This window comes from Balaenoptera ricei, chromosome 5 (genome assembly GCF_028023285.1).
Source record: "Balaenoptera ricei isolate mBalRic1 chromosome 5, mBalRic1.hap2, whole genome shotgun sequence".
In the NCBI taxonomy this organism is placed as follows: Eukaryota; Metazoa; Chordata; class Mammalia; order Artiodactyla; family Balaenopteridae; genus Balaenoptera; species Balaenoptera ricei.
The window spans coordinates 8,461,324-8,472,595 of record NC_082643.1 but is presented as its reverse complement, the minus strand read 5'-3'; the positions used below and the strand labels follow the sequence as shown (position 1 = coordinate 8,472,595).

Sequence of the window (11,272 nt, the reverse complement as noted above, 5' to 3'; positions counted from 1 at the left end):
ACTGTTTATAATTGAAGTACAAGTTAGGCATAATTGATGGAGAAATCAACATACATCGAGGCAGATTTGTAAATGCAAAATAGTATTTCAGTCAGATTATCTTGAATGCATCAGAATGAGTAAACAAACAGTTATCTGTGAGGTACAGAGGTAGAAAGTAGGAAGCATAATTTTCTAGTTTATGTACATAATAGTAAGAACTTATTTACATGCTTAGGTTAATAAAGTCAGCCTTTTGGAAAGAATCTAAAACATGAGGTACTAGTTTAATGATAAACAAGTGTTAAGTTACTTAGCAATTCTATACAATGTGTTAATATCTATATTTAAATAAAAAGTTCAAAACCAAGCCCGGAGATGTGAAATGTGGCGTGTTTGATTTTAAGATAATCAAGTTGTCATATTAAACCCTACCCTTTTGCAGTCCTGGAGTGAGAAGGCAGCCTCCCAGGAGTGAGTGACACAGATTGAGTACTTCCTCTGCTGTCTCACTCACTCATTCACTTGCTCTTGCAGGCTATAAACTCTTCTTTGCCTTCCCACAGCCAATCACTGTCATGGTCAAGGTGATGTCAGAATGTGGATTCTCACCAGAAAACCCCCGAACTTCCACACTTTTTCAAGACACAAGCTCAGCTGAATAAACATGAACTGTGGTTCTAGTGCCAAGAGGTTTGCATTGTGGAATTTAATTGAAGGTTTAGATGAAGATGAATAGTTTGGGTTCTGAATATATATAATAATATACTGGATTTGAATGAAAATAAATAGCAAAAGATTTAACCATTTTAAAATTTCATAATTATACAAATTTTCATTATGTTGAAAGGAAGGAAAACTTACTGTAATCAGATACAATCCTACATTATTAATTTAGTAAAAAAAGAAAGAAAGATACTAAATAATAAAGGAGAGGAGCTGGTAAACAATGAATACTTTAATATCAATTATTTTATATTTTTTTCCTGAAATATGCTTCAGAGACTCATAAATTAAAATTGGTATAATTAAATGTCAAAATGTGTAAGATATATTTCCTGAAACATATTGCTGAGTATAAAGGTTTTACACTAAGTTTTTGAGGATTGTGCTACTGATAGTAGCACGGTGTACGATACAGTGATGGTAAGTATGCCCTGGGTTGCATGGCTAGTAAATGGGGAATCTAGGGCTCAAAGTCAAGTCTGTCTAATTCCAGAGTCTACTTTTAATCACTATATATCCTTGCTGGCACATTCAGAAAACTTCAGTGATTCAGTAGATTGGAATATACTGAGTGGAGGTAGGGACAGATGAGGATGGTCAGGTAGGCAAAGACCAGGTGAGGGAGTAGACTTAGGCTGCACGAAGGAGTATGGACTCCATCATGGAAATGAGAGACTCCCAAAGGGTTAAAGCAGAAAAGCAATACATTTAGATTTGCAATTTGGAAAAATCTTTTGTTGATAAGGCAGAGCTGCGTTGAGGAAGACAAGATTGTTATGGAGGAGAGGAGTTTCAAGAAGCTATTTTAGTGGTCCAGGAAAACAATGATAAAGGTCTAAACTAAAGCAGTAGCAGTGGGGGATGGAAAGGGTGGAACAAAGGAAAGCAATGTTAAATAGATAAAATTAACAGGACTTAGTAGAAGTAAGAGAAGTGGAGAAGCCTAGGATGATTTCTGGATTTAGGGCTTGGGTAATTTTGAGAATGGTGCGGCCATATCTCATGCAATACCTAGCAGAGCAATTGGTATACTATAATCACTCAGTAAGTGATTAATAGTTAATAGTATAAGATATACTATTCAAGTTAATAGTATTAACTTTAATATTAAAGTTAATAGTATAAGATATAATAAAAGGAGTAGAGAACTGAGAATCAAAAGATTGAAAGTTTGTCCTACGAATATGTGAATCACTCAACCCCAAGGAGTCTTCAGTTTAAGCCATCTTTTAAAAATAAGGGGATTTTCACACCAAAAAAACCCAGCCATTGCATTCCTCCATCACCTGTGAAGTATTCGTCCCAAGCAATAGAACTTGAATCTGATGAAGCTTCTATATCTACCAGGTTAGAGAAAATACAGGGAACAGAAGACTATGTAAAATGAAACCATTGGGCTGCATTCAGCAAAATCCAGAAAGTGGGAAACTTCATCAGACATATTACCTGGCTTCTATCTTATTAGCAGAAAAAAATACAAAAGGAGGAAAGGGAAACTGTCGATTTAAGAGACTTCAGAGACATATTAGAGAAATTATGGAACAACTGGAGAAATGTTGAGTCCTGACCAGATATTTTCTGGTATTAAGAAATTGTTGTTAATTTTTTAGGTATGATGATATTATTATTATTTTAAAAAGAATGCTCATCTTTTAGAGATTCAACCTAAAATATTTATGGATGAAACAGATATCTTGGGGTGGGGATAAAGATGAAACAAGGTTGGATATAAATTGATAATCATCGGGACTTCCCTGGTGGTACAGTGGTTAAGACTCTGCGCTGCCAATGCAGGGGGCCTGGGTTCGATCCCTGGTCAGGGAACTAGATCCCATGTGCATGCCACAACTAAGAGTTCACATGTCACAACTAAGGAGCCTACCCGGCACAACCAAATAAATAAATATTTTTTAGAAAAAGGACTTCCTTGGTGGCACAGTGGTTAAGAATCCATCTGCCAATGCAGGGGATACAGGTTCGATCCCTGGTCCGGGAAGATCCCACATGCCACGGAGCAACCAAGCCCGTGTACCACAACTACTGAAGCCCGCGCGCCTAGAGCCCATGCTCCGCAACAAGAGAAGCCACCGCAGTGAGAAGCCCACGCTCTGCAACGAAGAGCAGCCCCCGCTCGTCGCAACTAGAGAAAGCCTGCGCGCAGCAATGAAGATCCAACGCAGCCAAAAAATAAATAAATAAAATTTGATAATCATCAAATTGATGATAAGTCAATGCAGATTCATGACACTATGCTCTTCACCTTTGTATACGTTTGAAGTGACCTATACAGTTTTTTTTTAATGGAAATGGTTGAACTAAGTGATGTCTAAGACTTTTTCTGTTTCTAATATTCTGTAATCTCTTATCTTCAATGAGTCATTTAAGCCTGATATATCCTTTCCAACAGCCCTATAGCTACTCTAAATTGACTAGATTTATTCATGCAAGTTTATTGGAACATTCTTTCTAAGAAGTAGTGCTAGAGAAAAAAAAAAAAAAAACCAAAGATTCTTACTGCTTTTTTTTTTGTTTTTTTTATAACTAGGGCTGTCCCAACAACACATTTTGTTAAGGTCTCATCACCACAATGGTCTTCTTTATTTAAACAGGCTGTTATGAACTGATTCTCTTAGATGGCATATGAACACACATTCATGTCATTGATGCCACAACCAAGTTTCACTGTGTGATGAGTCATTTCTGGAAAAACCCTACACTCGTTGTGATGTACTCTTCTTTCTTACCTGCCACATTTACTCAGTTATCAAATCTTATTAACGCCACCTCCACAGTTTCTTTGAAATCCATCCTCCTCCCTCTTTTCTTGTTGCCTATGCCTTTGTTCAAGTCCTCATTACCTCTTGCCAGGTTAGAATATCAGTAGTAATATCCTAATTGTGAGCATGTTGCCTATTTCCCCTTACCAAAACCTCTGTGACCACAGGATTTAGAATCAAAGATTGAACTGAAGTCCTGGTGCTGTCTCTTGCTAGCTTTTGACCTTGGGTAAGACTCGCTCAGCCCAAAAAGTCTGCCCCCAACTTTCCCTTCCAATATCGTTTATTACTTCTTGCCTGCTAGAATATATTTCAAGATGCTCTATATAGACTTATTAATAACTAAGTCTAAGAAGTAAATAAATACTTTTAAGACATATTTTCATGTGAAGTCTCTTTGCAGCTCTTAATTGAAATCTTAATAACCTAGAATTTTCTGGAATAAATGACAAAATTTCCTCTTTTCTATCAGAAAAATGCTAAAATTCCTGGCTATGCCAATATTCTAGTTCTTACTAAACCTTAAAGGGTTCCACATCTTTCTCATCCACTCTTTCTCTATGAAACCAAAAGGTAGTATGTAGTTTGGACAACAACCTTCACACCTATAGTGTTCTTCTCCTGAGCTATCCCACCGTCAGACTTGTTGCTCTTTGATACTTCATCATTGGACCCTTTTCTGCCCAATCTAAGGTGTCATACCCCTTTAACCTTCTGATATTCAGTATGCATTTTGCCCTCCATCCAAGCCTACCTATTCAACCTTTGCCTAGTTTTTCCATCAGTAAGTCTCTGGATCTAGGACTTTATATAATCAGTCAATTGCTGTCACTCATTTGGTAAGCTTGGGTGGTGGGGTCCAAAAGAGACAGGTTTTTTCCCCTTAGAGCTTGTAATCTAGTCAAGCTCTCCCTCCCCTCTTCCCTCCCAGACCTCCCCTGTTTATGTGAAAGCCAAGTAATGCTTTTCCTAACCCCACTCAATTTCCCAGCAAAACTTTCATATATTCCATAGCCAGAAAAAACAAATACCAAACATGTACCTAATATAAATTCCTATTTAAGAGCCATCATGTTCTCTTACTATAATATTGTGCCCTTGTGTGGTAATGGTGGTGGTAATGTGTGTGTCCGTGTCATCTGTTTTTTATTGTGAGATTCTAGAGGGCAAGGACTGTATCTACTTAAACTGCTAGATACAGAGTCAGGAAAACCACATCTACGGTTATTTACATGAGACTGATGTTCTCATAGATTTTGACATCAGGTGAACATTAATGAGATGTATCAATTAATTCCTTTCACTTTGATAAAGAGAAGGTGAAGATTAGCACACAATGCTATTAGCAGGTAGTAGACTGAGGGCAGAGTACTTATAGACTGTTCTCTGTGACGTGGTTCCTGTCTCCAAGTGGAAGATTCTGAATTTGTGTGTTTCCTTCCAAATCTTCTTTATTCAAGATTTGGAAGAAGTGAATGAAGGTTAAATCTGGTTGGATCTCTCTACAACCTTCCCAGGCACTTCTCTTTCTACTTTACCATCTACTTCTCCCTATTGGCTCTCTTTCATTGGAATTTTAGAGTCTTTTTTATAAAACAAAGACCAAAAAAACCCTCCTTCATCCATACACATTCCCACCCAGCTACTCATATATTTCTCTCTTCCTCTTCACAGTCAAATTTCTTGAGAGTTGTCAACATTTAATAACCCACCTTCTTCACCTTCTACTTGTTTCTCAGCCCCCTACAATATGGCGCTGCCCCCATAACTCTGTAGAAACTTATCTCATAAAGGTTACCAATGACTTCATTCTGGTTAGCCAATGAGTTCTGGCTGGTGAATTGCAATGAACACTTTTCAGTCACTTTCCTAGGTGGTGTCAGTAGCATCTGATGCCACTGACTGTTTCCTCCTCTTTCAATACTTCTACTTCCCTCCCGCATGCATGGTACTGCATTCTCCTGTTTCCTCTTCCCTCCCTGCCTGCTGTTTCTCAACTGCTCTTACGTGCTCCTCTTTCTTTAGCTGTCTTCTGGATGTTGATATTTTCAGGGTTCTGTCCTTGTCCAGCTCCTCTTCACATTCTCCAGAGTCTCTCTGGATGAGCTCTTTCATTCCCATGGCTTCACTTACCCATCTGCTGTTTTTTTTTAAAATTCGAATTTTCCTCCTGGCTTCAGGGTCATAACGTATTATCAAACTTATAATGGAAATCTCCCCCTGGAAGTTACCAATTACCTCCAATTCCCAACTACCCTTCCTTCTATGTTTCTGTTCCAGTTGCTCAAGCTAGGAATGCAAGTCATCCTTATCTCTTGTCTGTCCCCTACCCCCCCCGCCCCAATGTGGTCCTGTCAATTCCACAGCCCTCAAATCTTACTTCTGTCCACCCTCACTACAACTATTATCTTACTTGAGGCCACTGTTGTCTCACCTGGGTTACTGCAAGAACCTCTTTATTTTCTTTTTCTCCAATCCATTTTTCACACCTTGGCCAAAATAAACTTTCTAAAACATATTTTCAATCATATATTTTCAACCTCTGCTAAAAATTCCCCATGGCTCTCGGATCTTCAGGATAAAATTTAAACTTCTCAGAGCTGCATAGAAGGCCATTCATGATCTGACTCTTACATATGACTCCAGCCCCACCCCTTTACTTTCCTGTCTCACACTAAGCTCAAGTCATACTAAAGTATTTCACTTCTTTCCCTTTACACCACGTCTTTTTCCCTGGGCCTTTGCACATGCTATCTTTGTCTGCCTAACTCTGACCAGTCATCCAGGACTCAGTTCTGATGTCACATCCTTCAGGAAGCCTGCCCTTATTCCTAGCCTCACTTTGGCTAGGTTGGTACCTCTTCTATGTTTCCAAAGCACTCCTGTGATAGTAATGACCCTTCTCTCTTGGGGCTGATTGCTTATCTCTTATGACCTCTGAATAGATTAGAAGTTTTTGATGACAGGGGCAGGGTCTTATTTACCATTATATCTCCAACCACTCATCAAAGTGCCTGACATAGGACATTTAGTCAATAAATATTCTTGAAATAATTGCTGACTGATTAAGAATGAATACTGAAAGACCATTATCACAGTGTTTCTCAACTCTTTTTTTCCCATTATTGTCCAATAAGGAGAAAAAATTAATTTCATTTAATGTCTCCCTAAGGAGAGAGATTAAATACTAAGGAATAATAGAGTTGAGCTTTGAAGGGCCACGAACTATTGTAATATCTAAGAGAATGGGAAAGGGAATCTATATGATTTCCAGAGGGCTGTCATGTCTATATCTCTATCAGCCATAGTTAAGGAAAAAACAAACATTCTTTTCTACATATGGACAGACTGAGGGATCATTTTGATCTTGCTTTTTATTAAAAAAAAATTTTTAACCCTGTTTGTGTTTTGAGCTGGAAACAAATTTTTACCTACCAAAGAGAAGCTTTCATGCTATTACTTGATTATTCAATTATTTTGTGAAAAACCTGAATGTTCCCTGAATGTTTACTTTGTGATGTTAAAATGCCTAATATTTTTTTGTCAGCTCAGCACATTCTTTAGTGAGGAACTGAGAAATGAGTTCTCAGAAATCATCATTTCAGGGATTGCACAATTGACAAATATAGTCTTTTAGTTACTAGCTGGGGTTGGTTATATTTTTGGTGTTCCTTAGGTTTTCCATTGCCTTGGACCTTCTGCAATGACCTGCAATAATAACAGTTTGTGATTCCACAAAAAACAAATCACTGCCAGTCTTTGTTGTGGTCTTGTTGTAATTTTGTATGGTATGGCTCATTCCACTGCATCATCCGTAAAGGTTACAACACTCATTGGACGTCTGAGGCCACCTGGTCACTTAGTGGACATTTATTGGGATTTGCTTTGGTATTTTCTGCTTGACTGTGTCGAATGTGGATTCCTTGGGATACCTCTGGCCCAGTGCATTCCAAGCAAGCTTCTTCCTTTTCTCCCTTTTGGAAGAATAATCTCTCTATGTATGTCTCATTTTCGTCCAGCTGATTTTTTTCCCCCTACCTGGGCTTTCATCTAGAACCTCGGTCCTAAATTTTTTAGTTTTAAGGTTTCTTTTTCTTTTTCTTTTGATATTTTCTAGTTAACTCCCTGGTTTTCTCTATTCCTAAATAACTTTCTGTATTGCTGTCATGGTACCGCACCTATAGAAAGAATTTATTAGATACTGGGTGTCTGACTAAACGACTGATTTTCTTGTACTTGTTACTAAGGATGAAGTCTGCCTACCATATCAGAATTTGAGCTCGGGACATAAGCTCCTTCCTCCTCTTAATCCTATGCACTACCCTAAAGAATAAAATATCAGTTATTTAGATTCAGAGTTTTAATGCATAAGAAATGCATATCTTAGAGAGATTTTAAACGCAAGATGGTTATCTATATCCTTGTATTCTCCAGGAGCAACCACACTCAGAGGCAAAGGATAAGATCACATGTCTCGCCTCAATTTTTAAAATCTAAAGAAATTTAAACAATTTATAATAAAATCAGATGGAATAAAGTGATGACAAGTTAAATAATAATAGGCCAAGTCAGAAATAAAATAAATCAGATTAAGCAAGAAATTTAACAACTCTGGAAAACATGAGCTCTTGTCACTGTCATTGCTCTCACCATCAAAAATGTTGAAATGCCTATTTTCACCTGAAACCTGGCAAAGTCTCTCTTTTGAAAGAATGACATTTATATGCAAAAAAAATATGGGGGTTTTGGCATATTTTAGATAGAAATATCTAAAAACCTAGACATAGTTATTCCTTGATAGAAATATAAAATTAAATAACAGCCAAAATAGGCCATGTTCAGTATTCCCAATAGTGAAAGGAAAGTAGTGATTACTTAGTTATGGGACGGTGGACTGGAGACGCCATTAAAATTCAAGTTTTGTGATCTAATTCTACAAAGTTAGAAAATCTTCTAAAATACATGGAACTTCTTATTTTTCTTTAGATCTGATGAACTGGCATCAAGAGAGGATGTCCTCCCTTGGTCTTGTGGCTTTACGTCTAGGGTGGGGGTCAAGGGATTTGCCTACAATTTCAGGCTGATTCCAAACCAGAGTCAAGTCCTCCTTGTAATTATGTTTTCCTGTAATAGCTCAAGAGCTCCTGCTCCACATTCAAGTTCATACTTTATTAAGGTAGATGGGCTGAGTCTTTGCTTTTGTTGGTGTTACTGTGTCAAACAGCGAGAAGCCGCCACCCGTAAGAGACCAGAATTGGTCTCTGTGGTAGAAGAAGTGTTGGTCACCATGAGAGACAGAAGTTCTCTATGCATTTGGATGTTTTAAATTTGGTGGTAGATTCTATTCAGGACTCGAGGGAGACCTCACAAAAGAACAGGTTATTTGAGAAAAACCAGATCTAAAGGACTGCAAAGAAGGAAGCAGTGTGTATCAAATGAGGCATTGGATTGCAAAGGGACCACTGTCCAGCTCAGGGGCCCATGGAGAAGTCACAAGCATAATACCAGAGGTGGCTGGGGTAGGGGGGGTGAGGGTGGGAAGTGGGAGCAAGGAGAGTTGCAGAAGAAGATGGATCTAATAGAAAAACTAAACACTTCACTGTGTCTAATCATAAGAAAGGCCCAGAAATTCAGACCTTCACCAAGCTCCTCCATGACACTGGTGGGAGAAATTTTTTTGCTTCATTTGTTTCCTAAAATAAAATTCATATTTCAAGAGAGAGTTTGGCTAATACAATCTAGCCATTTGTCCCAAAATTTGAAGAATGGTTATAATTTTCTAAAACACACTCTTGCTAAGCAATAACATTCCACACACACCAAAAGGCTGTAGATTACTCATCTACCTAATGGTCGCAGAGGCACCTGTTGAAGTAGGAGATTGGTAGCCTTTTATAATACTTCTTCACTTGACATTTCTTTTTTCTTTCTCAAAGAACAGATAGCAAACTTATCAAAACCAAATAAAATAAAGACATTCTCAGGAAACTTTTTAAAGATTCCCAAGTGGGTGTTAACTGTGAATTTAGTTGAAGTGAGAGATATTTTTTTCATTGTTTTAGACCTGTGAAAAATACTTTCACCAACTCCAAAATACATGAATTAATTTCATTACCAGAGGATTGGAAATCAATTTGCCTGCCTCTTACTACAGGTTTTCTTCTATTATCCCACCATCATTTTCACATTCACATTATGCTTTAGAACCATAGCAAAGTTATAGGCTATACAAAAGGAATTACGTGTTTAACATGGACAGTAAGGAAAAAACCTGTGATCCCACTTGAAGCTTTCAGACACCCTTATGTATATGGAGAACAGTAGTCACTGCAACATCCAACCTGCTAGACAACACTGTATGCACAACTATGGTGCTATTTTCAATTTAACTCTGTAGACCATCTAACTCAGAAGAGTACGTTTTCTTTTTGTTTTCCCTCTGAATTGCACCATACTTTGGCCAATGGTTCTGTGGTTGTTTCCAAGTAAGGCGGCGAATTGATGCAGTAAATTAAACGTGCTTGCTGGGATGCACTTAACATTGTTTCAAAGCTGTTAGGGCTTAAGGTAGCATTAGAATTCAGATCAGGGGCTTCCCTGGTGCCGCAGTGGTTAAGAATCCACCTGCCAATGCAGGGGACACGGGTTCGAGCCCTGGTCTGGGAAGATCCCACATGCCGTGGAGCAATAAAGCCCATGTGCCACAACTACTGAGACTGCGTGCTACAATTACTGAAGCCCGCGTGCCTAGAGCCTGTACTCCGCAACAAGAGAAGCCACTGCAATGAGAAACCCGTGTACTGCAACGAAGAGTAGCCCCTGCTCGCCGCAACTAGAGAAAGCCCGCGCACAGCAACAAAGACCCAATGCAGCTAAAAATAAAATAAATAAATAAATAAAAAGAATTCAGGTCAAACCTGGGGCCTTTAACAAACTTGGTTTCTTAAAAAATTAAAGTGTTGGGCTTCCCTGGTGGCGCAGTGGTTGAGAATCTGCCTGCCAATGCAGGGGACACGGGTTCGAGCCCTGGTCTGGGAAGATCCCACATGCCATGGAGCAACTAGGCCCGTGCGCCACAACTACTGAGCCTGCGCGTCTGGAGCCTGTGCTCCGCAACAAGAGAGGCCGCGATAGTGAGAGACCCGCGCACCGCGATGAAGAGTGGCCCCCACTTGCCGCAACTAGAGAAAGCCCTCGCACAGAAACGAAGACCCAACACAGCCATAAATAAATAAATAAATAAATAAATAAATAATTAAAAAAAATAAAGTGTAAATACATATAGTAAACTATGTGTATCTTACGTGTACAGTTCATTAAGCTTTGATAACTGTTTACACCCAAATCAACACATAGACAATTGCATTACTCTAAAAGTTCTCTCATTTTCTTTTGTGGTCTGTTCCCTCTGTTTGCCAGAGGCAAACACTATTCTGCTTTTAATTCCATAGATTAGTTTTGCCATTTCTTGAAGTTTATAGAAACGGAATTGTACAGCAAGTCTTCTTTTGTGTCTGACTTCTTTCACTGAGCATAATACTTTTTAGATCCATTCATTTTGATCATGTATCAGTAGTTCATTGTTTTTATTGATGAGTAGTATTCCATTATATAAATATACCACAATTTGATTATTCATACTCCTGTTGATGGGCATTTAGTTAGTTTTTTCTGTCATGAAAAAAGCTACGGTGAACATTGGTGTACCCATCTTTTTATGGACATATGACATGTTTAATTTTAAATTTAAGCTATAATGAAGTCAGAGCACTGATACCTAAACTTTAATT

The 11,272-nt window shown here is 38.3% G+C and overlaps 1 long non-coding RNA gene and 1 other non-coding gene across 2 annotated transcripts in view; both read left to right on the top strand.

The window, feature by feature from the left end:
* LOC132366331 (uncharacterized) overlaps positions 1 to 11,272 on the top strand; it is a 187,613-nt gene that overhangs the window by 150,268 nt on the left and 26,073 nt on the right. The window lies entirely within an intron of this gene.
* On the top strand, positions 2,457 to 2,529 carry TRNAG-GCC (transfer RNA glycine (anticodon GCC)). The gene has a single exon. It is a non-coding gene; the product is annotated as a tRNA-Gly (tRNA).